The sequence below is a fragment of the Prionailurus viverrinus genome, chromosome C1 (genome assembly GCF_022837055.1).
Source record: "Prionailurus viverrinus isolate Anna chromosome C1, UM_Priviv_1.0, whole genome shotgun sequence".
NCBI lineage: Eukaryota > Metazoa > Chordata > Mammalia > Carnivora > Felidae > Prionailurus > Prionailurus viverrinus.
Window position 1 is genome coordinate 41,044,673 of NC_062568.1, and position 24,844 is coordinate 41,069,516.

General features: G+C 37.5%; 1 long non-coding RNA gene across 5 annotated transcripts in view; it reads left to right on the forward strand.

Moving 5' to 3' along the window:
* LOC125172794 (uncharacterized) overlaps positions 1–24,844 on the forward strand; it is a 50,621-nt gene that overhangs the window by 15,364 nt on the left and 10,413 nt on the right. The window contains exons 3-7 of one of the 5 annotated variants that reach the window (XR_007154841.1): positions 2,242–2,293; positions 7,131–7,224; positions 10,533–10,639; positions 13,327–13,421; positions 20,640–20,759. This is a non-coding gene — a long non-coding RNA (uncharacterized LOC125172794). Of the gene's footprint in view, positions 1–2,241; positions 2,294–7,096; positions 7,225–10,421; positions 10,640–13,326; positions 13,422–20,639; positions 20,760–24,844 lie in introns of all 5 variants that reach the window. The other 4 variants (XR_007154839.1, XR_007154837.1, XR_007154840.1 and 1 more) reach the window with 4 other exon arrangements.

The following is a 24,844-nucleotide window of genomic DNA, read 5'->3' on the forward strand; positions in this document are numbered from 1 at the left end:
AGTTTTTTAAAAATTATATTGGATGCTTTTGTACTAATGTGCGGTTAGATGAAAGCCAATGTTTCTCTTTCACCAAACAGCTTCCTCCTCTTTAGCCTCTGCTTTCCCTTCTTTGTTCCTATAGAAAGGAGAAAATATCTAAATGCATATTCAGGGATTGACAGAGACATGGAGCATCCCCAGCAAAGTTGATCATTTGGTAGGGCAAGCAAGCTAATAGTTTTTTGTCCCACCAAACTGTTATTATTAAAGACATAATGATGAATGCAGGATTGATGAATGTAAAGAGGGTTCTATTTAGTTAGTTTTAATTTCTTGTCAAGATTCTACCTTCTTTGGGAGATATCATTTCAATGTATATTTTAGCAGTTATAAGGAAACACTTTAGCTAATTAGCAGCCACTACAATTTGGCCCTGTTCGTGTCATGTTTTGGTAGCCCCTAGTAGAGGGGTGGCCTGAGTGCCCTGCTCTCTGTCCCCTTAATCTGGCTATGGAAACATAGAAAGCAGCAAGAACATGATGCCCATCTCTTCCCCCTCCCCCTTTACCTGTTACCTCTTTCCTGCTTTTTCTCCTATGACATTATTCCACCTTACTTTCCACCCTTAAAGCTCTCCTTGATGCTTCACCCCCTTTTCTCTGTTGCATTCCTTTTTCTTTTCTTTTTTCTCTTCTGAGATAAAAAATAAAGACAGTACGATTACAGTAATGCCTCTTCTCTCTCTTACTCCAATGCATCTTTAGCGTTACAAAGCCATCTTCCCCACTTTTCACATGATCATTTAACTTCCCAAGTTAAAATCATTCTGTAACTCTGCATTTCTTAAAAACACCGTCCAAAATCTTACTGTTGTGTACCAGGCTCTGCATGTATTGAAATAATATGGTTGTGCGCCTATATTCCTGACTAAACTGAGAGTCTCACAGGACAGAAACTGAGTGGGGAGGGTGTATGTGTGCACGTATTTATGTGCTTATGTTCCCCTGTGTTCTCAGCATTTAATTTAGTGCCAAGTACCAAGAAGATTTATAATAAATGATTGTTGAGTAAAGCAATTTATAGCAGTTGTGTCTCATTTTTAGCAATATGTTCTCTGGTCTGTGAAGATGGAAAGCTCTTAGTTCACTAGCATGCTGAAGTTTAACAAAGAATAAAATAGGCCTCTCTTTGGCCTCTGCCCCAAAGTAATACTTACAAAATTTATACCACTGGAGAAAAAGATCTGTCTTTGTTGTATAATTATGAGAACTAATTCTAATGGCAAAAATGTTCTTAAAAGCAAGAAACAAAGCCAGCAGTCTTGCAGAGTTGTGTAGACATAGATGCTCAAGTGGGTGGATTTTGATTCATTTTAAATTGAGGGTCAGCTGGGGTGCCTGGGAGGCTCAGTAGGTTAAGTGTCTAACTCTTGGTTTTAGCTCAGGTCATTAAGTCACGGTTCATGGGATCGAGCCCCACGTCAGGCTCTATGCTGACAGCGTGATGCCTGCTTGGGATACTCTCCCTCTGTTTCTGCCCTTCCCCTGCTTGTTCTCTCTCTCTCTCTTTCTCTCTCTCTGTCTCAAAATAAATAAACATTTTAAAATAAATAAATAAAGTGAGGGTCAGCTGCTTGTTTGTGTCTCATTAGGTCTTTTCACCTAGAAAAGGCTTTATACATAATAAAATCCATATTTTGTTGTTTTAAATCATTTTACAATATTGTTAAACAAGACTTAATATGCTTATGTTGAGGGTATTTTTCACATAATGTATGGTGAATATTTTCTAAAATTCTCTTATATTTTAAGCTTCACAAATTTTACACTAGTGAGCATTCACAACCTTGGCACGTGACGTTTTCTTTTTTGCAAACATGTAAAACTTGTTTGGGAGGAGAAATTGAGAGGCAACCACCACACCAAGTCTGAGTCTCCACTCATGCATAGGTTCTACAGGCCACCACGAAATTCTGTGTACCTAGTGCTTACTCTCAGTTGTGTAAAAGGATGTTAGATGGTCAAAGATAAATATTGATCAATATGTGTGGTTGTTCCATTCACAAACAAGAGGGAGAAGGCAGGATTTAATGTTAAATTAATTATGTCAAGGGAAACTTTTGCATGCTGACAGAAAAGAGCATATGAAATTCAAGGAACAATTATAAGTTATTTTTGTGACTTCAACGTACACTAGCAAAAATCTAGGAAGCACATCTGTAAACTATCTGTTCGTGATTCTTTCCCTTCTCTTCTTCAGTTCACAGTTCAAAGTCTTCCTCTGCCAAACCCTATCAAGTAATGGAGAACAGGTTTGTCTTAATTATGCGGTTTGATAAAGGAACCCTTGTTTGAAGCCAATTTTTGCCCTCGAATAATTAATGTTATGATAATTATTGTTTCTATATTTCTCTTGTAAAACCACACCGAGTATTATTCTGGGTACATTTATATCAGAAAGTCTTCTAAAAGTTGGTGGAAATACAAAGAATAATACATGAAGATTAGAAAGGTTCTGTTAAAAATATGGTATTGATTTATTCAAACAGATGAAAAGAACTAAATCTTTTCAGTGAGGCCAACCGATGAGTAAGAGGGAAGAGGGCTAAAAGAATTTGAAGGGTGTGAACAAAAGACATGGACAACAAATGTTTAGCATTATGCAAATATTCACTGGGTAAAACAGCAACAGCAGAGTAAATTCTGGTTCTAATAAAATGATAGTTAGACCAAAACAATTGTCATTGGATGGAAAACTCATCGCTTGGATTATTTAAACTTAGCAAATAAGAAATGTCAAATGTTTGAGCAGCTAATAGGCTATATAAAAAGGTCATATATGGAGATTTAACAAATTATGCAAATCAAACCATAATTTTTCAAACATCACCTTTCACCACCTCATGAACTTCTGACGCAAAAATGCTGAAAATTGCATTATATCTGGTTTTATATTTCATTCAGGCTAGACTGTTCAGGGTTATTCACCCTGAGATCCAGCCCAAAAGCAGTGGATTGAAAAGCGTCTACACCATACGTGAAGGAGTTTCATTGATTACACTTACAGCACCTGCCAGGGAGACAAGGGTCTGTCGGAATTCTCTCCAGGGCTGAAGGCATCAGCAGGGAATATTTTTGCACTTTCCCTGTACCTTTTTAGCACCACTGGCTCCACCCTTGCACTCTCCTGTTGCCGGGATCCTGCCCTCATGGTCAGGCCAAAGGCACAGGAAAAGAACATGTTCAACATCCCTAATCATTAGGAGATGCAAATCAGAACCACAATGAGATACCACCTCACACCAGTCACAATGGTTATTATCAAAAAGATAGGAAATAACAAGTATTGTCAAGGCTGTGGAGAAAAGAGAAACCCTGTGCACTGTTGCTGGGAATGTAGACTCGTATACCTGCTATGGAAAACAGTATGGAATTTTCTCATGAAACTAAAAATAGAGCTGCCATATGATTCATCAATTCCACTTTGGGTATTTATCCGAAGGAAACAGAACCACTCATTTGAAAAGATGTATGTGTCCCTATGTTCATTGCAGCATTATTCACAATAGCCAAATATAGAAACAACCAAAGTGTCCACTGATGAATGAATGGCTAAAGAAGATGTGGTGTGTATATACACAATGGAACACTACCCAGATGGAAAAAATAATGAACTCTTGCTGTCTGTGACAACATGGATGAAACCTGAAGGTATCATGCTAGGTGCAAGAAGTCAGACAGAGAAAGACAAATACCTTATAATTTCACTTGTATGTTGAATCTAAAAAAACACAGCAAACATACAAAAAAAAGATCCCATCGATGCAGAGAACAGATTTGGTGGTTGCCAGCAGGAAAGGGATTGGGAGTGGGCTAAATGGGATATGGGGGTCAAGAGATACAAACTTCCAGTCATAAAGTAAATAAGTCACAGGGCTGTAACAGTACAGCACGGTGATAGAGCCAACAATACTGCACTGCATATCATGTAAGTTTATATGGTGATACTAGGACACTAGACTTACTATGGTGGCCATTTTGCAGTGTAGACAAATCATTATGTTGCACACATGCAATTCATATTATGTGTCAGTTATATCTCAATAAAAACAATTCAGATATTTTAAAGATCATCTCAATTGCAGAGCACTGAATATTCAGTTCTGAGGTGAATATTCTTTCCTGAAAATCAGGAAAGAGGAAAATACGGCACACTGACATATCAGTTCAGCGATTTTAGTTTAATATTTAATGAGTGTGTTGTGAGAAGGGCACAGTGCTGAGCAGAGAGGGGGTTGTAATGAAAACAAAGTAGCCCTTGCTAAATAGTTTACCAAAAAGCAGTCATAAAACATATTCACAAAACTATGATGAAGTGATTAAAGCAGTGTGTGTGACAGAAATACCAGTTCTCAGTAGGGATGGTATTTAGTTCATAGCTGAGGCTGAATATTTCAAACATATGGAAATACAAATGGAAGGAGAGGCATTCTAGATGGAGAGAATGGGGTCAAATATTCACAGATCATGAGCAGTTTCACAATAGTTCATGGGACAGTATGGCTACAACCCAGCCGGTGCTAAAGCTAGATCATGGTCAGATTGTGGGACACTCGGTGAGCATAGAAGTGTGGGTTTTATTCCGTAGGAAAGCCAATGGAGTTTCTTAATAGGAGGGTGACACATGAAGTAAATGCTTTGGAACCATTAATTTCTCAGAAACACACAGGAACAGTTAAACTGGGTAAAAATGTAGGCATGAAGGTCACTTCATAATCTTAAACTGCATAATCTTGAAATAATCAGAAACTGAAGTATGGGACTGGCAGCAGAAATGGAAAAGAAAGAAGGAAAGAAGGAACTCTTTGAGTGTACTACAATATAGTCCTAAAATTTTACGCTGGCGATGCGTTTTAGTACTAGTTTGCTTAAATTGGGGATATACCAGTAAATTTCACTACTTTAAATTAGTGATAATATTTGGAAGTAAAATATATTCACGCATAATGTTACACAAATGTCTTAGATGTAATCTTTTTAAAATTTTTTTTTAATGTTTTATTTACTTTTGAGACAGAGACAGAGCATATGAGCAGGGGAGGGGCAGAGAGAGAGGGAGACACAGAATCTGAAGCAGGCTCCAGGCTCTGAGCTGTCGGCACAGAGCCCGACGCAGGGCTCGAACTCACAAACCACGAGATCATGACCTGAGCCGAAGTCAGCCGCTTAACCGACTGGCCACTCAGGCACCCCAGATATAATCATTTTTAACAGTTCAATAGATGGTAGTTTAGCAAAAGAACTTTACATTTAATAATGTATTTTTAAATTGCCGTTAAAAATCAATACTTAATTAAATTAGAATGTGAGGGAAGGAGTTAAAGGTCTAGAGTAAGTAGGAGTAAATAATTTCATCATCATGAATCAGTGAAGATAAAATCAACAAGTTGTTATTGACGACTTACTTCATACTGCTTTTTGAGGATAAATAATATACTTGTAAAGAAACAATCTAGTTTTTAAAAATGGTTTCTAAGAAACCAAAGCTTTCATAAATGAATAAAAATTGATAATAAATGCAACAATTTACATTCTATCACTGGAAGGGAAATTTAAAGCCTCAGCTACAGAGAAACTCTGAAAAATAAGTGATGTTAGACAAGTTAATATTATTTTTTTATTTAAACCTTTCTCAGTGGAACTATCCCCAAATAAATACTGTGTTTTACTATTTTCTTAAATCATTATGCTGTGCTATGTGCATATAGCTTGAGATTTCGTTGCGTGTAGTGTGGAGCATTGGAGTAACTTGATTTTGCTGGATGGTGGCACTGACGTTTTCTCTTGTAGTCTTTATTTTTCCCACTGCTTTCTCCTTCTCATTTCTGCTTGTGCTGTTCTCCCACTTATAACCATCATATGACACTACTAGCCAAATAGATAGAGATTTTCTTTCAATCTTTTGCATTGGGCAGAGTAGGCGCTTTATTTCCTCTTCATTTTGTTCATTGTTGCTGAGTACTAAGGAACTCCTTCCTTGGCCACCAGATACTTTCTTCCTGGCATATTCCCTCCCATTACACTTGGGAGTCCTATTATGTGAAATGAGTAAAACCATGATGGGCCCCACTGGGGATATTCATGAGAACTAGAAAATAAGTTTCTTTGGAAATGTTAACAGTACCATTGAACTTCCTTCTAACAGAAGTTATATGCCATTTTTAAAATTTATTCTTTAATAATGTCAAGGGAATAAACTTTTCTTTTCCCTGTTATTAGTCATATTACTATTTTTTAACATTTTGTCAACAAAATTTTTTTCACACTTCCTTCTTGGAAATTAGATGATGACAGAACTGGGCCTAGATGCTAAGTCACTTCGCATTCAATCTGGTTCTTTTTATTTAACTGAGAGCCACTCTTCCTTTTCTGTGTCTGCTTCAGTGAAGAAAGGAGCAGATCATCTGTAAATGCCCCATCCATTCTTTATTTCTAGGAGTTATAATGAAGTTTTGGGACCCAACTGTCAATCACTTTGAAAGTATGGTTACATGAGTTAATGGTGAGCATGATACCATGAGTTTTGCTTTAGATAAATTATTTAGCTTCCTATGGAGATCAAAATGGCAACTTTATTTTTATTACTCCCTGATAAATGGTGCATTTAGTCTGAACACAAGGTTTCAGAATGATATAACTGTTAAAAAAATATCAAGGATTAATGTGATCCTCATATAATTTTAAATGACTTTTTTTTCTCATTCAGCTGTTGAATAAAACAAGGAGAAAAATAAGTAACAAATAAAATCTTGGTTCTATAAAGCATGAACTAATTGGAAGTTAGTTGAATAACATTACATTTGTATTAGTTCATTCAACTGAATAACTCCTCAGATATATTTTCTGAATAAAGTTTAAATCTCAAAAAATGAATAAGGTAATTTGTACTTTAAGTTTCTTTATAAAATATTTCAAATTTTAATTCCTATGGGATTTTTGAGGGAATCAAAATTTTCCCCTTTTCTTTTAGTTTTTAATCCAAATATACACAGGTAATTACTATTGCACCACACAAGGTAAATAAATTTCAGTGCAGTGTCCTCTCCATTCCTCAGCAACCACAGTGATCTCTTCGTCGTCACTCAACAGGGTTAACACAACCTCGAGGCATCATCTGAGCTTATATCATTCATGAGACAAGAAGAATATACCCGCGTGGCATCAGAAGTGGTCCATATTGATGGTCAGTATAATCATACTCAACCGAGTAAACTCTGCACAGAACCTGTTGGTAATAATAATCCCAATCATTTGCATTAATCGACTTTAATCCTCACGGCAATTCTTTAAGGGGGGGTGCTCTTACCTTCTACAGAGGAGGAAACTGAGGTCTGAAAGGTTAGTCACATGTCCAGCGTGACACAGTTCACATGTGATAGAACTGAGTTTTATCCCCTGCCTGCAAGTTCCACAGTTCATGCTCTTAACCACCATGTGGTACTCACTTCACTCTCATGTCACATAGAAGGGATACTCACTGGAGCACAGTCAGAAAAAAAGAGCTTTATACTTCCATATGTTATTAAAATGTATCTTTTAGAGACCCATTACATAGCTCACATCAAAACTGTTTTTAGGCAATTTCACTCTACTGTAACTTTATTTCAACTTTATTTCAAGTGTGGAATTTTAAGAAAAAGGCAATTTTGTGTTTGCGTCTTTATCTCCAATATGTTTTGGCACTTATAACACAGTATGATCCTAAATTCCTTTAAGAATAAAATAGAATTGTTTTTTTCAAGCATACTCATCCGTTCTCATTTTATTACTGTTCTGTACTTCAAACACACTTCCAGTTACCATTAAATCCCACAATTTCCACCCATAACATCTGGATAAATGCATATAGATTCTATGCCAAAGAGCCATAGTGCATGAAAAAAAATACTCTTGGCATTCATTAAGCTTTTCCATTTCTTTAAAATTAGGCTTTACTCCTCTGGTAAGCAGAGATGAAAGCATGTAATTAGCTAATTTTTTTCCTACTCAGTGTGATATTTGCTATTTATTTTCTATGCCAATTCCTCCCCCCAACACGTCTGTTGCTTCTCTTTGGGATTGAGAATCTTCTCATCCTAATGATACTTAAGGACTCATTATTTTCCTTTATTGTGTGTAAAGAAGCATACGTTCCATTTTCCTCCATGCTTTACTGATATTCTGTTTTTTAAAGGATTTAACATGAGTACTTGGATAGGATATGTTTGAAAGTTCCATGTTTTTGCAAAGTATACTATTTTGTGATATGTTTTATATTTTGTTGCCTAGTTGAAAACTCCCTGTCCACATGATCAAGGAGAACATATAAATATTGTGTCCCATAGATGTACTTGCCAGTATAACTTGCCTGAGAAATAAAACTAAATGTTTGACAAGTTAGAAATTTTTATCACTTGAGAAAATTCTTTCTGAGGGTTACAATAACCTTGGATGTCAGAATTATTCACAGACTTCTAAATGATGCAGAATTGTGGAGCTCTTTAGTAAAACTGGAAGGGACAGAATTATATTTGTCATTAAACTTCATGAAAATTTTGTAACATAGATTTATTGGCTTTCAACCCTCTTTCCCCCAGCACTTTATTAGCAAAAATATAGGGAGAGTACCAAATAGAAGTTTCACCTTGCTTACGAAACCTTATTTTCGTAACAAACCTGTACCTGAATTTTAATGACAGATACTATTGGAAAGCAGTGTTTATTTCTGCATTGTGAACTATGAGTATTAAGGCTTTTAGCTATTAATTGTTAACTTCTATGTTATCAAAAGCATAGCTTACTTTGTATTAGGCTTTGGCGGGGGGTGGGTAGGGGAGATCATCACTGTGATTTAATTAAATCTATCTGTGTTTAAAAGCAGATTGGGGTGCCTGGGTGGCTCAGTTGGTTAAGCGTCTGACTTCAGTTCAGATCATGATCTCACAGTTTGTAAGTTCAATCCCTGCATCCGGCTCTCTGCTGTCAGCACAGACTCTGCTTTGGATCCTCTGTCCCCCCCACCCCCGCCCCTCCACTACTTCCATTCTCTCTCTGTCCCTCAAAAATAAATAAGCCTTTAAAAAAGTAAATAAAAGCAGAATCAGACCTATAAATACAGAGAAGAAACTGATGGTTGCCAGAGGGGAGGAGGGTGGAGAGATGGGTAAAATGGGTGAAGGGGGGTGTGGGCCATATAGTCTTCCAGTTATGGAATAAATAATCCACAGGAATAAAAAGCACAGTGTAAGGGATATAGTCAATGATACCATATTAGCGTTGTATAGTGGCAGATGGTAGCTACACTTGTGAGAACAGCATAACATATAGAGAAGTTGAATCACTGTGTTGTACACCTGAAACTAATGTAACAGTGTCAACTGTAATCAAAATAAATTTTTAAAAAAAATTTAATGAGCAAATCTATGTGTTTGGAGAGGGGTAAAATTTATGCTTCAAGGAGACAGGGATTTTCTTATATCTCCATTCCCCCACCTTAGCATTTTCCTTATAATTCTTTTCATAAGCAGTAGAAAAGCGATTAACTTTATTTTAATAATTGTAAATTGACTTTAACAGTACTGATGATGAGTGACAGGGGATGATAATTATAATTCAATTCACTTGTTGACTGAATTCTTTCCGACATTAGTTTGTGTGAAATAATAAATGCTTGATTTTCAGCATGTAGCTTTGGATAACAACACAGCAAACAAAATATCTGGATTTCAGGTTTGAGACATAATTAAACCATGAGCTGATTAGTCAGTCAATAAAGCAGTTAAAAATATGAAAGAAAATTAATTTTATATTACTTTTATTTATACTATTTCCAGTGTTCCTTATTCCATTGTATAGTAGGTTCAAGTTTTTATCATATACATTTTGCCTGAAGGATTTCTTTTAACATTTTTGTTGTGGAGGTTTATTATAAACTCTTGTTTTTTTTTTAACCTGAAAAAACCTATTTCTTTTTTATATTTAAGAGTTATTTATGCTAGAGTATTCTAGGTTGACGTTTTTTCCCCCTTTAGACATTTTTTTAAAATTTTTTTTTCAACGTTTATTTATTTTTGGGACAGAGAGAGACAGAGCATGGACGGGTGAGGGGCAGAAAGAGAGGGAGACACAGAATCGGAAACAGGCTCCAGGCTCTGAGCCATCAGCCCAGAGCCCAACACGGGGCTCGAACTCACAGACCGCGAGATCGTGACCTGGCTGAAGTCGGACGCTTAACCGACTGCGCCACCCAGGCGCCCCCCCCCCTTTAGACATTTTAAAAGATGTCACTTGATGATCTTCTGGCTTCAATAACTCCTGATGTAAATTCTTGAAAAGTCTGGTGTAATTTATATGCATATATTTATATATATGATATGTTCTTTTCTTCTGACTCTCTTTAAGATTTTCTTTTTATCTTTGGTTTTCAGTTATTTTCTTTTCTTTTCTTTTCTTTTCTTTTCTTTTCTTTTCTTTTCTTTTCTTTCCTTTTCTTTTCTTTTCTTTTCTAAGTAGGCTCCGCACCCAATATGGAGCCCAATGAAGGGCTTGAACCCACAACCCAGAGATCAAGACCTGAGCTGAGATCACCAATTGGATGCTTAATGGACTGAGCCACCCAGGTACCCCTGGTTTTCAGAACTTTGAATATGTTTGTCCAGGTGTTTTATTTGTTTTATTCCACTTGGTGTTCTGTGAATTTTTTGATCTGTGGTTTCATGTCTTTCAGTATTTTTGGAAAATTCTCACTCGTTAACTTACAATACTTTCTTTCCATGCTTTTTCTCTTTTGTGATTCCTATTATAGCAATATTAAACTGATATTGTCCCAAGTTCTTTCAAGGTTTTTTATTCTTTTTTAAAATTCATTATAATTTAGCATGGTTAATTTCTATTGAACTATTTTCATGTTTACTCATTCTTCTGTTTTCGGCTCTCTTAAGTCTATTAATAAGCCTGTCAAAAATATTTTTCTTATCTCAGTTACTGTGTTTCTTACATCAAGCATCTCCCTTTGATTTTTTTATAGAGTTCATCCTAATAAAACTTAAAAGCTGTTCTCATAATTTTTTTTCTCTCTTATACAATACATGCATGTTTTCCACTTTTTTAACAAGAGTTTTTAAGTACATTAATCATAGTTAATTTAAATTTTCTGTTTGATAGTTCCAACATCTGGGTCCTATATGAACATAGGTCCATTAGTTGCTTCCAGTGTATCTTAACAGTATATTGTTTTTCTTCTTTATTGCTCTGCAACTTTTGTTGAATGCTGGCCTTTGTGTGTAAGACAGTACAAAATGAGATCAGTATTGTTGATGTCTGAAAATAGACAGGTCTCTTTTTATGCTAGGTTCTTAATGTGGCAGTGTGAGTTAATTTAGGGTGATTTGGGGTTTTGTTGTTACGATTTCACCACTGTTCCACCTTTAGGTTTAGACTTTCTATATATTGACTCATCAGAGGTCTCTCCATGTTCTTGCCCTTCTCTCAACAGTACACTGATTCTGGTTATCACACATCTTTTGACAACCTGGTGATGGGGTTGGTGGTGGTGAAAGGGTTCTTTCTTGTCCTGCTTTAGTGTCAGTCTTAGGGAACCACTCTGCTCTGGTATGTTGGGGTTTTCTTAGTGACCCTACCACTCCACCAGTTGCAGAGAACCTCTAAAATTCTGACTTTGTCTTGGTTTCAAAGGCCTTTTTTCTGTCTTTCTTTCTCTAAGCTGCAATAGATTTCCACATGTTCCTGACAGTTACTGGGTTTTCTGCCCCTCCCTCAGTAGGATAAGACTTCTGTCCAAGTGGAGAAAGGCCATAATAATCTAAGTGGGGCTTTGTGTCTTTTGCATAACTGTTGCCACTTTCTTCACCAACACCTGATCAAACAGGAGGCAATCTCTAATATTCCCACCTGACCCAAGTCTTTCTCCCAAGCAGCCAGGGATGGGAGTGGACAAAAGTTTGAGATTAAGTACAATCTTCCCTTATGTCTATAACTCCAAGGATTCTATACTATTGTTACACTATCCAACAGCAGCATGTAGAAGTTTGTTAAAATATTTAACAGTGTTCTAACCAGTACTTACATCTTGTGTCTCTTTGGAGACACCTGTATTTCCCTAGACTTGAGACTTCTTGATTTTCCTGTACCTCAGTATTTTGATGGATTCAAGAAAATTTATGAATTGGTAAATTATCCAACTTGTCACTGTTGGCATGGGAGCTATGCTCTTTTAAGCTTTCTACATCCCAATACAAAACCAAAGCCCTTCTCGATTGATTTTGAATATATGACTTCTAGGATTAAATAAAGTATATGAGCTACACTGACAATTTATTAATAGTAACCCATAAACTTAAATTATAAAATTGCTTTGATGCATTATTAATCAACATAAATTTTCCTTATCTTGAACATCCTTAGAGTCGCTAAATAAAAAGTGGAAAAATTAATGATGCAGAAAATATTGGATTACTGAGCAAATAATTGGACCATTTCACATGTGGCATTCACTTTTTGTCTCATTAACTCAGTATATGAATGATGAAATCATTGCTTGATTTTTTTTTTAATGGCAAAATTTGAGGTTGAAGAAACACATAAATGCCTTTTCAAGGTCCTAGTTTTTTTTGAGATTATAATAAAAAGTGGTGTGTTTAATGCATGCTAATGATTTGAAATAATTATCCAATAGCAACAAACTTGCTTTAAATCAATTTTAATCCATTTTGAATCACATAGGATGTTTTAAATTCATAAGTTGTTATAATAAATTACAAGTTAGTTCTTTAGTCAGATACTAAAGTAATTTCAACTATTTTCTGGCTGAGCCACAAATGATTCAAATAACTTGTGATTACAAAATATAGACATTATTCATTTATTTTATTTTAGAGAGAACACCCTCATGTGAGTTGGAGAGAAGGGCAGAGGGAGAGAGAGAGAGAATCCTAAGCAGATTCCATACGCAGTGCAGGACCCAATGCCAACCTCAATCCCATGACCCTGGAATCATGACTTGAGCTGAAATCAAGAGTGGGCACTCAACTGGGTGAGCCACCCAGACACCCTGACATTATTATTTAAAATATAATGTGATTTCCAGCATTTAAACATGTAAGCTTTGCACAACTGTTTCACAGTTTCATTGTAATTTCAATCTAAAGTATATTGGAAAAACAGGAAATAAGACTGGGAAGAAATGATTCTCTCTTTAAAAAGTTTACAAGGTGATAGAAACTGAGTAGAAACAGATTTTGGATTAAGAAGTATAAACATCTTTACACTTTGACAGTTTTTTCAACAGATATTCATATATGTCTTCTATGTCCAGACAGCGTGCTGGGCACAGGCAGAGACAAATGTCAAGGACACCGACACAGTCCTAAGAGATCAAGAAGTGTAAGTATGAATTCATAACAAAGATGGTTGGCCAAACACCAGAAACAAAGCCAAAAGCTAAACAGACACATATGAAAGAAAACAAAGTCTACTTTATTCATATTTAAAAGCCCCTAAAAATCAGCAAGAAAAGCTGAACAATGTAATTAAAAATGTGCAAGGTGACATAAATATTATACCTAAAAGGAAAAAAAATCATTTGTTAAACTTGCAAAAACATATGTAACCTCACTTGTAATAAGAGAAAATAAAAATTAAGCTATAAGTTGTTATTTTTCACCTGTCACAGTGGTAAAATTTAAAAAAAATTGTTACAAGGAGGAAGAAAAAACAAGCCCCTCGATATATTTTTGCTGGGAGAGTAAACTGATATAAGTGTTTGGATATCATTTTGTCAATATCAATCAAAGAATAAAATATATATAACTACTTCCAACAATTCATTTTACTCTTCAAGTGTCCAGGGTTATATGAATATGAATATATACTGGAGCATGTTTACTGATAATAACCAAGATATGTGGAAACGTATCAAATATCCATTAGTAAGGAACATTCATTGCATTATGTATATGCAAAGTAAAATAAGAATACATCACTTAATGTATCAAATATGTGACTTGGGAGGTCGGCGGCAAGATGGCGGCTTAGGAGGACGCTGGGCTCACCGCACGTCCTGCTGATCACTTAGATTCCATCTACATCTGCCTAAATAACCCAGAAAACCGCCAGAGGATTAGCAGAACGGAGTCGCCGGAGCCAAACGCAGACGAGAGGCCCACGGAAGAGGGTAGGAAGGGCGGCGAGGCGGTGCGCGCTCCACGGACTGGCGGGAGGGAGCCGGGGCGGAGGGGCGGCTCGCCGGCCAAGCACAGCCACCGAGTCTGGCTTGCAAAAGTGGAGGGGCCTGACGGACTGTGTTCCCACAACAAGCGCGACTTAGCGTCTGGGAGGTCATAAGTTAACAGCTCTGCTCGGAAAGCGGGAAGGCTGGAGGACAAAGGGAGGGAGAGCTGCTGAGCCCCCTGACAACAGAGCTCAGTTTGGTGGGGAACAAAGGCGCTCGCCAGCGCCATCTCCCCCGCCCATCCCCCAGCCGAAATCCCAAAGAGAACCTGTTCCTGCCGGGGAACTTGCTCGCTCCACGCAAACACCCAACTCTGCGCTTCGGCGGAGCCAAACCTCCGGCAGCAGATCTGACTCCCTCCCGCTGCCACAGGGCCCCTCCTGAAGTGGATCACCTAAGGAGAAGCGATCTAAGCCTGCCCCTCCTGCCCCCGAGCACCTTGCCTACCCACCCCAGCTAATACGCCAGATCCCCAGCATCACAAGCCTGGCACGGTGCAAGTAGCCCAGACGAGCCACACCACCCCACAGTGAATCCCGCCCCTAGGAGAGGGGAAGAGAAGGCACACACCAGTCTGACCGTGGCCCCAGTGGTGGGCTGGGGACAGACATCAGGTCTGACTGCGGCCCCGCCCACCAACTCCAGTTATACACTACAGCACAGGGGAAGTGCCCTGCAGGTCCGCACCACTCCAGGGACTATCCAAAATGACCAAGCGGAAGAACTCCCCTCAGAAGAATCTCCAGGAAATAACAACAGCTAATGAGCTGATCAAAAAGGATTTAAATAATATAACAGAAAGTGAATTTAGAATAATAGTCATAAAATTAATCGCTGGGCTTGAAAACAGTATACAGGACAGCAGAGAATCTCTTGCTACAGAGATCAAGGGACTAAGGAACAGTCACGAGGAGCTGAAAAACGCTTTAAACGAAATGCATAACAAAATGGAAACCACCACAGCTCGGCTTGAAGAGGCAGAGGAGAGAATAGGTGAACTAGAAGATAAAGTTATGGAAAAAGAGGAAGCTGAGAAAAAGAGAGATAAAAAAATCCAGGAGTATGAGGGGAAAATTAGAGAATTAAGTGATACACTAAAAAGAAATAATATACGCATAATTGGTATCCCAGAGGAGGAAGAGAGAGGGAAAGGTGCTGAAGGGGTACTTGAAGAAATCATAGCTGAGAACTTCCCTGAACTGGGGAAGGAAAAAGGCATTGAAATCCAAGAGGCACAGAGAACTCCCTTCAGACGTAACTTGAATCGATCTTCTGCACGACATATCATAGTGAAACTGGCAAAATACAAGGATAAAGAGAAAATTCTGAAAGCAGCAAGGGGTAAACGTGCCCTCACATATAAAGGGAGACCTATAAGACTCGTGACTGATCTCTCTTTTGAAACTTGGCAGGCCAGAAAGAATTGGCACGAGATTTTCAGGGTGCTAGACAGAAAAAATATGCAGCCGAGAATCCTTTATGCAGCAAGTCTGTCATTTAGAATAGAAGGAGAGATAAAGGTCTTCCCAAACAAACAAAAACTGAAGGAATTTGTCACCACTAAACCAGCCCTACAAGAGATCCTAAGGGGGACCCTGTGAGACAAAGCCCCAGAGACATCACTATAAGCATAAAACATACAGACATCACAATGACTCTAAACCCGTATCTTTCTATAATAACACTGAATGTAAATGGATTAAATGCGCCAACCAAAAGACATAGGGTATCAGAATGGATAAAAAAACAAGACCCATCTATTTGCTGTCTACAAGAGACTCATTTTAGACCTGAGGACACCTTTAGATTGAGAGTGAGGGGATGGAGAACTATTTATCATGCGACTGGAAGCCAAAAGAAAGCTGGAGTAGCCATACTTATATCAGACAAACTAGACTTTAAATTAAAGGCTGTAACAAGAGATGAAGAAGGACATTATATAATAGTTACAGGGTCTATCCATCAGGAAGAGCTAACAATTATAAATGTCTATGCACCGAATACCGGAGCCCCCAAATATATAAAACAATTACTCATAAACATAAGCAACCTTATTGATAAGAATGTGGTAATTGCAGGGGACTTTAATACACCACTTACAGAAATGGATAGATCATCTAGACACACGGTCAATAAAGAAACAAGGGCCCTGAATGAGACATTGGATCAGATGGACTTGACAGATATATTTAGAACTCTGCATCCCAAAGCAACAGAATATACTTTCTTCTCGAGTGCACATGGAACATTCTCCAAGATAGATCATATACTGGGTCACAAAACAGCCCTTCGTAAGTTTACAAGAATTGAAATTATACCATGCTTACTTTCAGACCACAATGCTATGAAGCTTGAAATCAACCACAGAAAAAAGTCTGGAAAACCTCCAAAAGCATGGAGGTTAAAGAACACCCTACTAACGAATGAGTGGGTCAACCAGGCAATTAGAGAAGAAATTAAAAAATATATGGAAACAAATGAAAATGAAAATACAACAATCCAAACGCTTTGGGACGCAGCAAAGGCAGTCCTGAGAGGAAAATACATTGCAATCCAGGCCTATCTCAAGAAACAAGAAAAATCCCAAATACGAAATCTAACAGCACACCTAAAGGAACTAGAAGCAGAACAGCAAAGGCAGCCTAAGCCCAGCAGAAGAAGAGAAATAATAAAGATCAGGGCAGAAATAAACAATATAGAAACTAAAAAAACTGTAGAGCAGATCAACGAAACCAAGAGTTGGTTTTTTGAAAAAATAAACAAAATTGACAAACCTCTAGCCAGGCTTCTCAAAAAGAAAAGGGAGATGACCCAAATAGATAAAATCATGAATGAAAATGGAATTATTACAACCAATCCCTCAGAGATACAAACAATTATCAGGGAATACTATGAAAAATTATATGCCAACAAACTGGACAACCTGGAAGAAATGGACAAATTCCTGAACAACCACACTCTTCCAAAACTCAATCAGGAGGAAATAGAAAGCTTGAACAGACCCATAACCAGCGAAGAAATTGAATCGGTTATCAAAAATCTCCCAACAAATAAGAGTCCAGGACCAGATGGCTTCCCAGGGGAGTTCTACCAGACGTTTAAAGCAGAGATAATACCTATCCTTCTCAAGCTATTCCAAGAAATAGAAAGGGAAGGAAAACTTCCAGACTCATTCTATGAAGCCAGTATTACTTTGATTCCTAAACCAGACAGAAACCCAGTAAAAAAAGAGAACTACAGGCCAATATCCCTGATGAATATGGATGCAAAAATTCTCAATAAGGTACTAGCAAATCGAATTCAACGGCATATAAAAAGAATTATTCACCATGATCAAGTGGGATTCATTCCTGGGATGCAGGGCTGGTTCAACATTCGCAAATCAATCAACGTGATACATCACATTAACAAAAAAAAAGAGAAGAACCATATGATCCTGTCAATCGATGCAGAAAAGGCCTTCGACAAAATCCAGCACCCTTTCTTAATAAAAACCCTTGAGAAAGTCGGGATAGAAGGAACATACTTAAAGATCATAAAAGCCATTTATGAAAAGCCCACAGCTAACATCATCCTCAATGGGGAAAAACTGAGAGCTTTTTCCCTGAGATCAGGAACACGACAAGGATGCCCACTCTCACCGCTGCTGTTTAACATAGTGCTGGAAGTTCTAGCATCAGCAATCAGACAACAAAAGGAAATCAAAGGCATCAAAATTGGCAAAGATGAAGTCAAGCTTTCGCTTTTTGCAGATGACATGATATTATACATGGAAAATCCGATAGACTCCACCAAAAGTCTGCTAGAACTGATACAGGAATTCAGCAAAGTTGCAGGATACAAAATCAATGTACAGAAATCAGTTGCATTCTTATACACTAACAATGAAGCAACAGAAAGACAAATAAAGAAACTGATCCCATTCACAATTGCACCAAGAAGCATAAAATACCTAGGAATAAATCTAACCAAAGATGTAAAGGATCTGTATGCTGAAAATTATAGAAAGCTTATGAAGGAAATTGAAGAAGATTTAAAGAAATGGAAAGACATTCCCTGCTCATGGATTGGAAAAATAAATATTGTCAAAATGTCAATACTACCCAAAGCTATCTACACATTCAATGCAATCCCAATCAAAATTGCACCAGCATTCTTCTCGAAACTAGAACAAGCAATCCTAAAATTCATATGGAACCACAAAAGGCCCCGAATAGCCAAAGGAATTTTGAAGAAGAAGACCAAAGCAGGAGGCATCCCAATCCCAGACTTTAGCCTCTACTACAAAGCTGTCATCATCAAGACAGCATGGTATTGGCACCAAAACAGACACATAGACCAATGGAATAGAATAGAAACCCCAGAACTAGACCCACAAACGTATGGCCAACTCATCTTTGACAAAGCAGGAAAGAACATCCAATGGAAAAAAGACAGCCTCTTTAACAAATGGTGCTGGGAGAACTGGACAGCAACATGCAGAAGGTTGAAACTAGACCACTTTCTCACACCATTCACAAAAATAAACTCAAAATGGATAAAGGACCTAAATGTGAGACAGGAAACCATCAAAACCTTAGAGGAGAAAGCAGGAAAAGACCTCTCTGACCTCAGCCGTAGCAATCTCTTACTGGACACATCCCCAAAGGCAAGGGAATTAAAAGCAAAAGTGAATTACTGGGACCTTATGAAGATAAAAAGCTTCTGCACAGCCAAGGAAACAACCAACAAAACTAAAAGGCAACCAACGGAATGGGAAAAGATATTCGCAAATGACATATCGGACAAAGGGCTAGTATCCAAAATCTATAAAGAGCTCACCAAACTCCACACCCGAAAAACAAATAACCCAGTGAAGAAATGGGCAGAAAACATGAATAGACACTTCTCTAAAGAAGACATCCGGATGGCCAACAGGCACATGAAAAGATGTTCAGCGTCGCTCCTTATCAGGGAAATACAAATCAAAACCACACTCAGGTATCACCTCACGCCAGTCAGAGTGGCCAAAATGAACAAATCCGGAGACTATAGATGCTGGAGAGGATGTGGAGAAACGGGAACCCTCTTGCACTGTTGGTGGGAATGCAAATTGGTGCAGCCGCTCTGGAAAGCAGTGTGGAGGTTCCTCAGAAAATTAAAAATAGACCTACCCTATGACCCAGCAATAGCACTGCTAGGAATTTATCCAAGGGATACAGGAGCACTGATGCATAGGGCCACGTGTACCCCAATGTTCATAGCAGCACTCTCAACAATAGCCAAATTATGGAAAGAGCCTAAATGTCCATCAACTGATGAATGGATAAAGAAATTGTGGTTTATATACACAATGGAATAAATACGTGGCAATGAGAAAAAATGAAATATGGCCTTTCGTAGCAACGTGGATGGAACTGGAGAGTGTGATGCTAAGTGAAATAAGCCATACAGAGAAAGACAGATACCATATGATTTCACTCTTATGTGGATCCTGAGAAACTTCACAGGAACCCATGGGGGAGGGGAAGGAAAAAAAAAAAAAAAAGAGGTTAGAATGGGAGAGAGCCAAAGCATAAGAGACTTAAAAACTGAGAACAAACTGAGGGTTGATGGGGGGTGGGAGGGAGGAGAGGGTGGGTGATGGGTATTGAGGAGGGCACCTTTTGGGATGAGCACTGGGTGTTGTATGGAAACCAATTTGTCAATAAATTTCATAAAAAAAAAAAAAAAAAAAAAGACAAATATGTCATTGTACATTCATATAGGAGAATACTATGCTGCCAGGAAAGCAAATATTGTTTTTATGGGAACTATCATGGAATTATCTCTAAGATATTGTTAAGTGGGATATGTAAATTGTAGAACATTATAGAGAATATGCTGCAAGCTTTATAACAATAAAAATATATGTCAGTGTGCTTTTATGTGTTTAAGATAACTTATGTTTGTATTTGCATGAAACACTTTTGAAGGATCCAAAACAAAACTAAATTAATTGTTATCTCCAGAAGGAATCTGGGGATTTGAGGAAATATTGAGAAAAACTTTATTTTACCTCATGTAATCTGTCTCCCTTATCAAATACATGTTATACATAAAATTATAACAAAAGATGTTTCAGTAACACAGGTAGGAGTGCCCTAGTTTTGGTAGTAAACTCAGATGCAATTAAGAAACAAAACCAATGGGTGCCATTTGGATATGAGTAGTTAGAAAAAAATATATCTAAGATGCTATATGTTTTTGGCTTAGTATCTGCCTGGCCTCGTGATCAAAGTCTATCAAATTCTGTCACATTTGCAAATATTTATTTTACTTTTATCCATTACCCATTTCTAAAGTTTCATTGACATACATGACTTTAGTTGTTTATCTTTATTTGCACTTAGAGAAATGCATCATATTTACAATGATCAAATATAAATGAGAAGTCTGTGTGCCTATCTGACAGTGAATGGCATTATCCATTGGTCCAGAGAGGAACAGCAGGACCAGGCACTCCTCTTCAGGTATGTTAGTAGTTGGTAGATCTCAGGTACATTAGTGGATCTCAGTCTGGGCTGTGAATGAGAGTGGGGGTCCTCAGTGCAGATTCCTGGGCATATATCTATTTACATCTATTAGAATTTCTTTTGTTCATGAATTACTTTTTAAAATATTCCTATTGTTAACATATTGTAATCAGCAAAATATTTTTATAGGTAAAATTTTTATAAATATTGAATACGTAACTTATACATTAGCATCTGTTATAACTTATGACCTACATCCAATCTGCTATATATCCTGCACAAAATATAGTGACAGAACCAGTGATAGATGTTTCTATTCCTTACCGCTCGGGCATGTCTGTCTGAATCCACTTCTTCCATTTGGCAAAGATTTTTTTTTTTTTAAGTTCCAACATTAACTATTTTTAATTCATTAGTTTGGCACACTATGATAATAAGTAATATGGAACATATTCTATACCTTAAGGACTAGCCATAAAATTACAGACAGAGTACATTTCTAAAACAGTCCCTTCAGTGGGTCTGAGCCAACTGTGATTCACCTGAGCAAGGATTACCCACAGAAAGCTGTGCTTTCATTTTCTTCTCAACCCTCTTTTTCAGTATCATGCTTTACCAACCAGGAAGATATAAATAAAAGAGCACATCCCTATCTTTTTCTCATTCAACTAACATTTTCCTGAAAAAAAGTGTTTAATAACAAAGTTTCAAGTTTATTTTCTAAAGTTTGAAAAAAAAGTTTGCTCTTTAAGGAAAGCCAGCGGTAAATCTTTTAAATTATAATGCCTAGGGTTTTTTTTTCTTTCTAAAATTTTAAGTTGTTACATAATGGATTCTTTCTGAATGGGGTATGACAAAGTATCATGATGTGAATTATTCGTCTCTTTCATGTTGGCTAATATTGTAAATCTGCAACATCTTATTATATAAGTTACAGTGAACAAAGAGTTGGTAGAATTTCCTAAACATAGGGAAAGTAAAGTAAGTATTTCAAAATGTTTTTTGAAATTTATGAAACTTTCTTTTTAGGAATTTAGCTAATTTTAGGACATAATCTGGCAGTTCTTTAATCATTAAATATAGGATTACCATATGACCAGTAATTCTACTCCTAGTTATGTACCCAAGAAAGATGAAAACACATGTCCACACACACACAAAAAGCCTGTTCACCAGTGTTCATAGCAGCATCATTTATAAAAGCTAAAAGGTAGAAACAACACAACCACTATCAACTAAAAATTAAAAAGACAAAATGCAGTATATCCGTACAATGGGAGTATTTGTCCACAAAAAGGAACACAATAGTGATACATGATAAAACATGGATCAACCTTGAACACATGTTGCTAACTGAAAGAGGTCAATCACAAAAGACCAAATATCATAGGATTCCATTCATATGAAAGTCCAGAATAGTGAAATCTACACCGGTTGCCTAGGGCTGGGGGATGAGGGAGTAACAGCTAATGGGTACAAGGTTTCTTTTGAAGTCAGGAAAGTGTTCTGAAATCGACTGACAGTGGTGGTAATGATTACACATATCAGTGAATATACTAAAAAAAAAACAACCCTTGAATTATATATTGTAAATGAGTGAATTGTACGGCATGTAAATTATATCTCAATAAAGCTATTTTTTTAATTAAAAACAAATAAAGAAAAGAGGAATCTGAAACTGGGCCCATCAAGACTGGTATCACTCGCTATTCCAGGTTGTCATTAGGATCAAAATCTTCTAATCATCCACCCCTTCCATGTGGTTTTGATCACTATGATCTAGATATGACTCCTTCACCTCTATCTCATGACCACATTCCAGTATGAAAAAGAAGCAAATAATATATAGCACCTGTAACAGGAGAGCAAAAACTTACTCAGAAACCCTCATTGTTTTGCCTTTAGGGAAAGAATTAAGGCCGTCTTTAGCAGCAAGAGAGGTGGGGAATTTGGTATCTTTGCCTGGATACCTTTCCACATCAAATAAAACCTGCAGAAGTGTATGTTAGGAAGGCAGTTTTCAGAACATGTCACAAATTTGTATTAATAAGAGATATTTGGGGAGGAGCCAAGATGGCAGAACAGCACAGTTTTTTGCGTCTCGCGTCCATGAAATACAGCCAGACCAACACTAAACCATCCTACACACCTAGAAAACTTATTGGAGGATTAACACAACAATCAGCACAACCTGAACCACAGAATTCAGCAGGTACATGGTGTGGAGAAGTGAATTTGGGGAGCAAGAAGCCGCTGAGGGTAGGGAACAGCTTTTGCGGGCAGAGAAAGGACGGAGACTGGGGAGGGGGGGAGAATACGGGAATAGCACACCTCCCCAAGAGCAGCTGGAGAGAAAGTGGAAAATTGGAAACAGCCGCAGGGCCTAAACTAAAAAGGGAGAAAGGAGAAAGGAGAGGGTTTAAATTCCATTAAGACTATAAACAAGGGGAGCGCAAAGGCTGCAACTCTGCAGCTTGATACCTGGCGATGCTCTGATGGGAAGGGCGAATCCCCAGGAACAGAGTGGGGTCCAGGAGGTTCTCAGGCCACATGGGAAAAAGCGGTTCCACTGCTGGAAGGACATTCGGTAGAGACTGTTGAAGCCACCTAGTCCCAGCAGACCCCAGAAAATGGCCACATTCGCTGGTGCTGGAGCAAGGTTGTTGAGGGTGAAGCCTGGTGCCAGATGTGTGTTGTGATTTTCCATAATCCCTGAAACGCTGCTGCTACACTGTCTCACGAACTTTTTCTGGGGCGGGCTGGCAGCTGGCCGCAGTCTAGGGGCACCGGCAGCAGCAGGGTCCAGCAAGCGTTCCTGGGTGCAGCCGACATTTGGCCGTTGCTCATTCGTCCATTGCTAGGTGAGACCCTCCAGCAGAGGGGCGGAATGGGTCAAAGCCGCAACCCTTCAGAAGTAAGGGGCCGGGGAAAACAGTCCCATCTGAGGCAAAACTTGGGACAGAGGTACTGCCTGGGGCCTGGTCACAGAGAGTGAAAAAGCAGGGAATGGACAAAAGCTGAAGACAAAGGACGGGTGCGCGATTGCTGATCTGGGAGAACAGACTGGGTGGCAGGGTAGCGCCATTTTTCACCGCTCCCGCGCATATGCATGCGCACCTACGAGCGCCGCAACAATCTACCCCAGTAGGCCAGCAGCGCCATCTAGTGGAAAGCAGTGCTATTACACTGAGCCCCGCCCAACTGGGCCAACTTCGCTCTTCAAGAACACAAGTCTCACCGCCGGCTTAGTTTATGGACTATAAAGTGCTACATAGACTGACTTCTAGGGGTAAACGAAGTAATTTCAGTTCTACTTCAATCTGTTAGCAGGTTCATCTATTCAATTTTCTTTTTCTTTTTTCTTTTTCTCTTTTACATTTCTTTTCTTTTTCTTGAATACAGAAAGAGAAAAAATTCATTTTTATTTTCAATTTTTATTAAAAATATTTTCCTTTAATTTTTCTTACTATATTTTTTAATTTGTGTAAATTTTTTCAAAATATTTTTACTTCCATCATTTTATTTTAGTCTACTTCAGTGTATTCACCTTTTCAAATTTTCAAACAATTTCCTTTTTATTTATTTTTCTTTCTTTTTCTTTTTTCTTTTGCTTTTTTCTTTTTCTTGAATGAAGAAAGAGAAAAACTTCATTTTTACTTTCAATTTCTATTAAAATATTTTGTTTAATTTTTTACTATATTTTTTGCTTTTATGTAAATTTTTTCAAGTTATATTTTACTTCATTTTATTTTAGTCTAGTACAGTGTATTCACTTTTTCAAATTTTCAAATGATTTCCTTTTTTTCTTTCCTTTTTTATCTTTTTTCTCTTTTTGTTTCTTTTCTTTTTTCTTGAATACAGAAAAAGAAAAAAATCATATTTATTTTTAATTTTTATTAAAAATATTTTTCTTTCATTTTTCTACTATAGTCTTTACTTTTGTGTATATTTTTCAAATTCTTTTTTACCCCCATCATCTCATTTTAGTCTACTTCAGTGTATTCATTTTTTCAAATTCTCAAACTATTTCCTTTCTTTCTTTCCCCCCCTTTATTCTCTGATCTGTCAAACCACTTTCAACA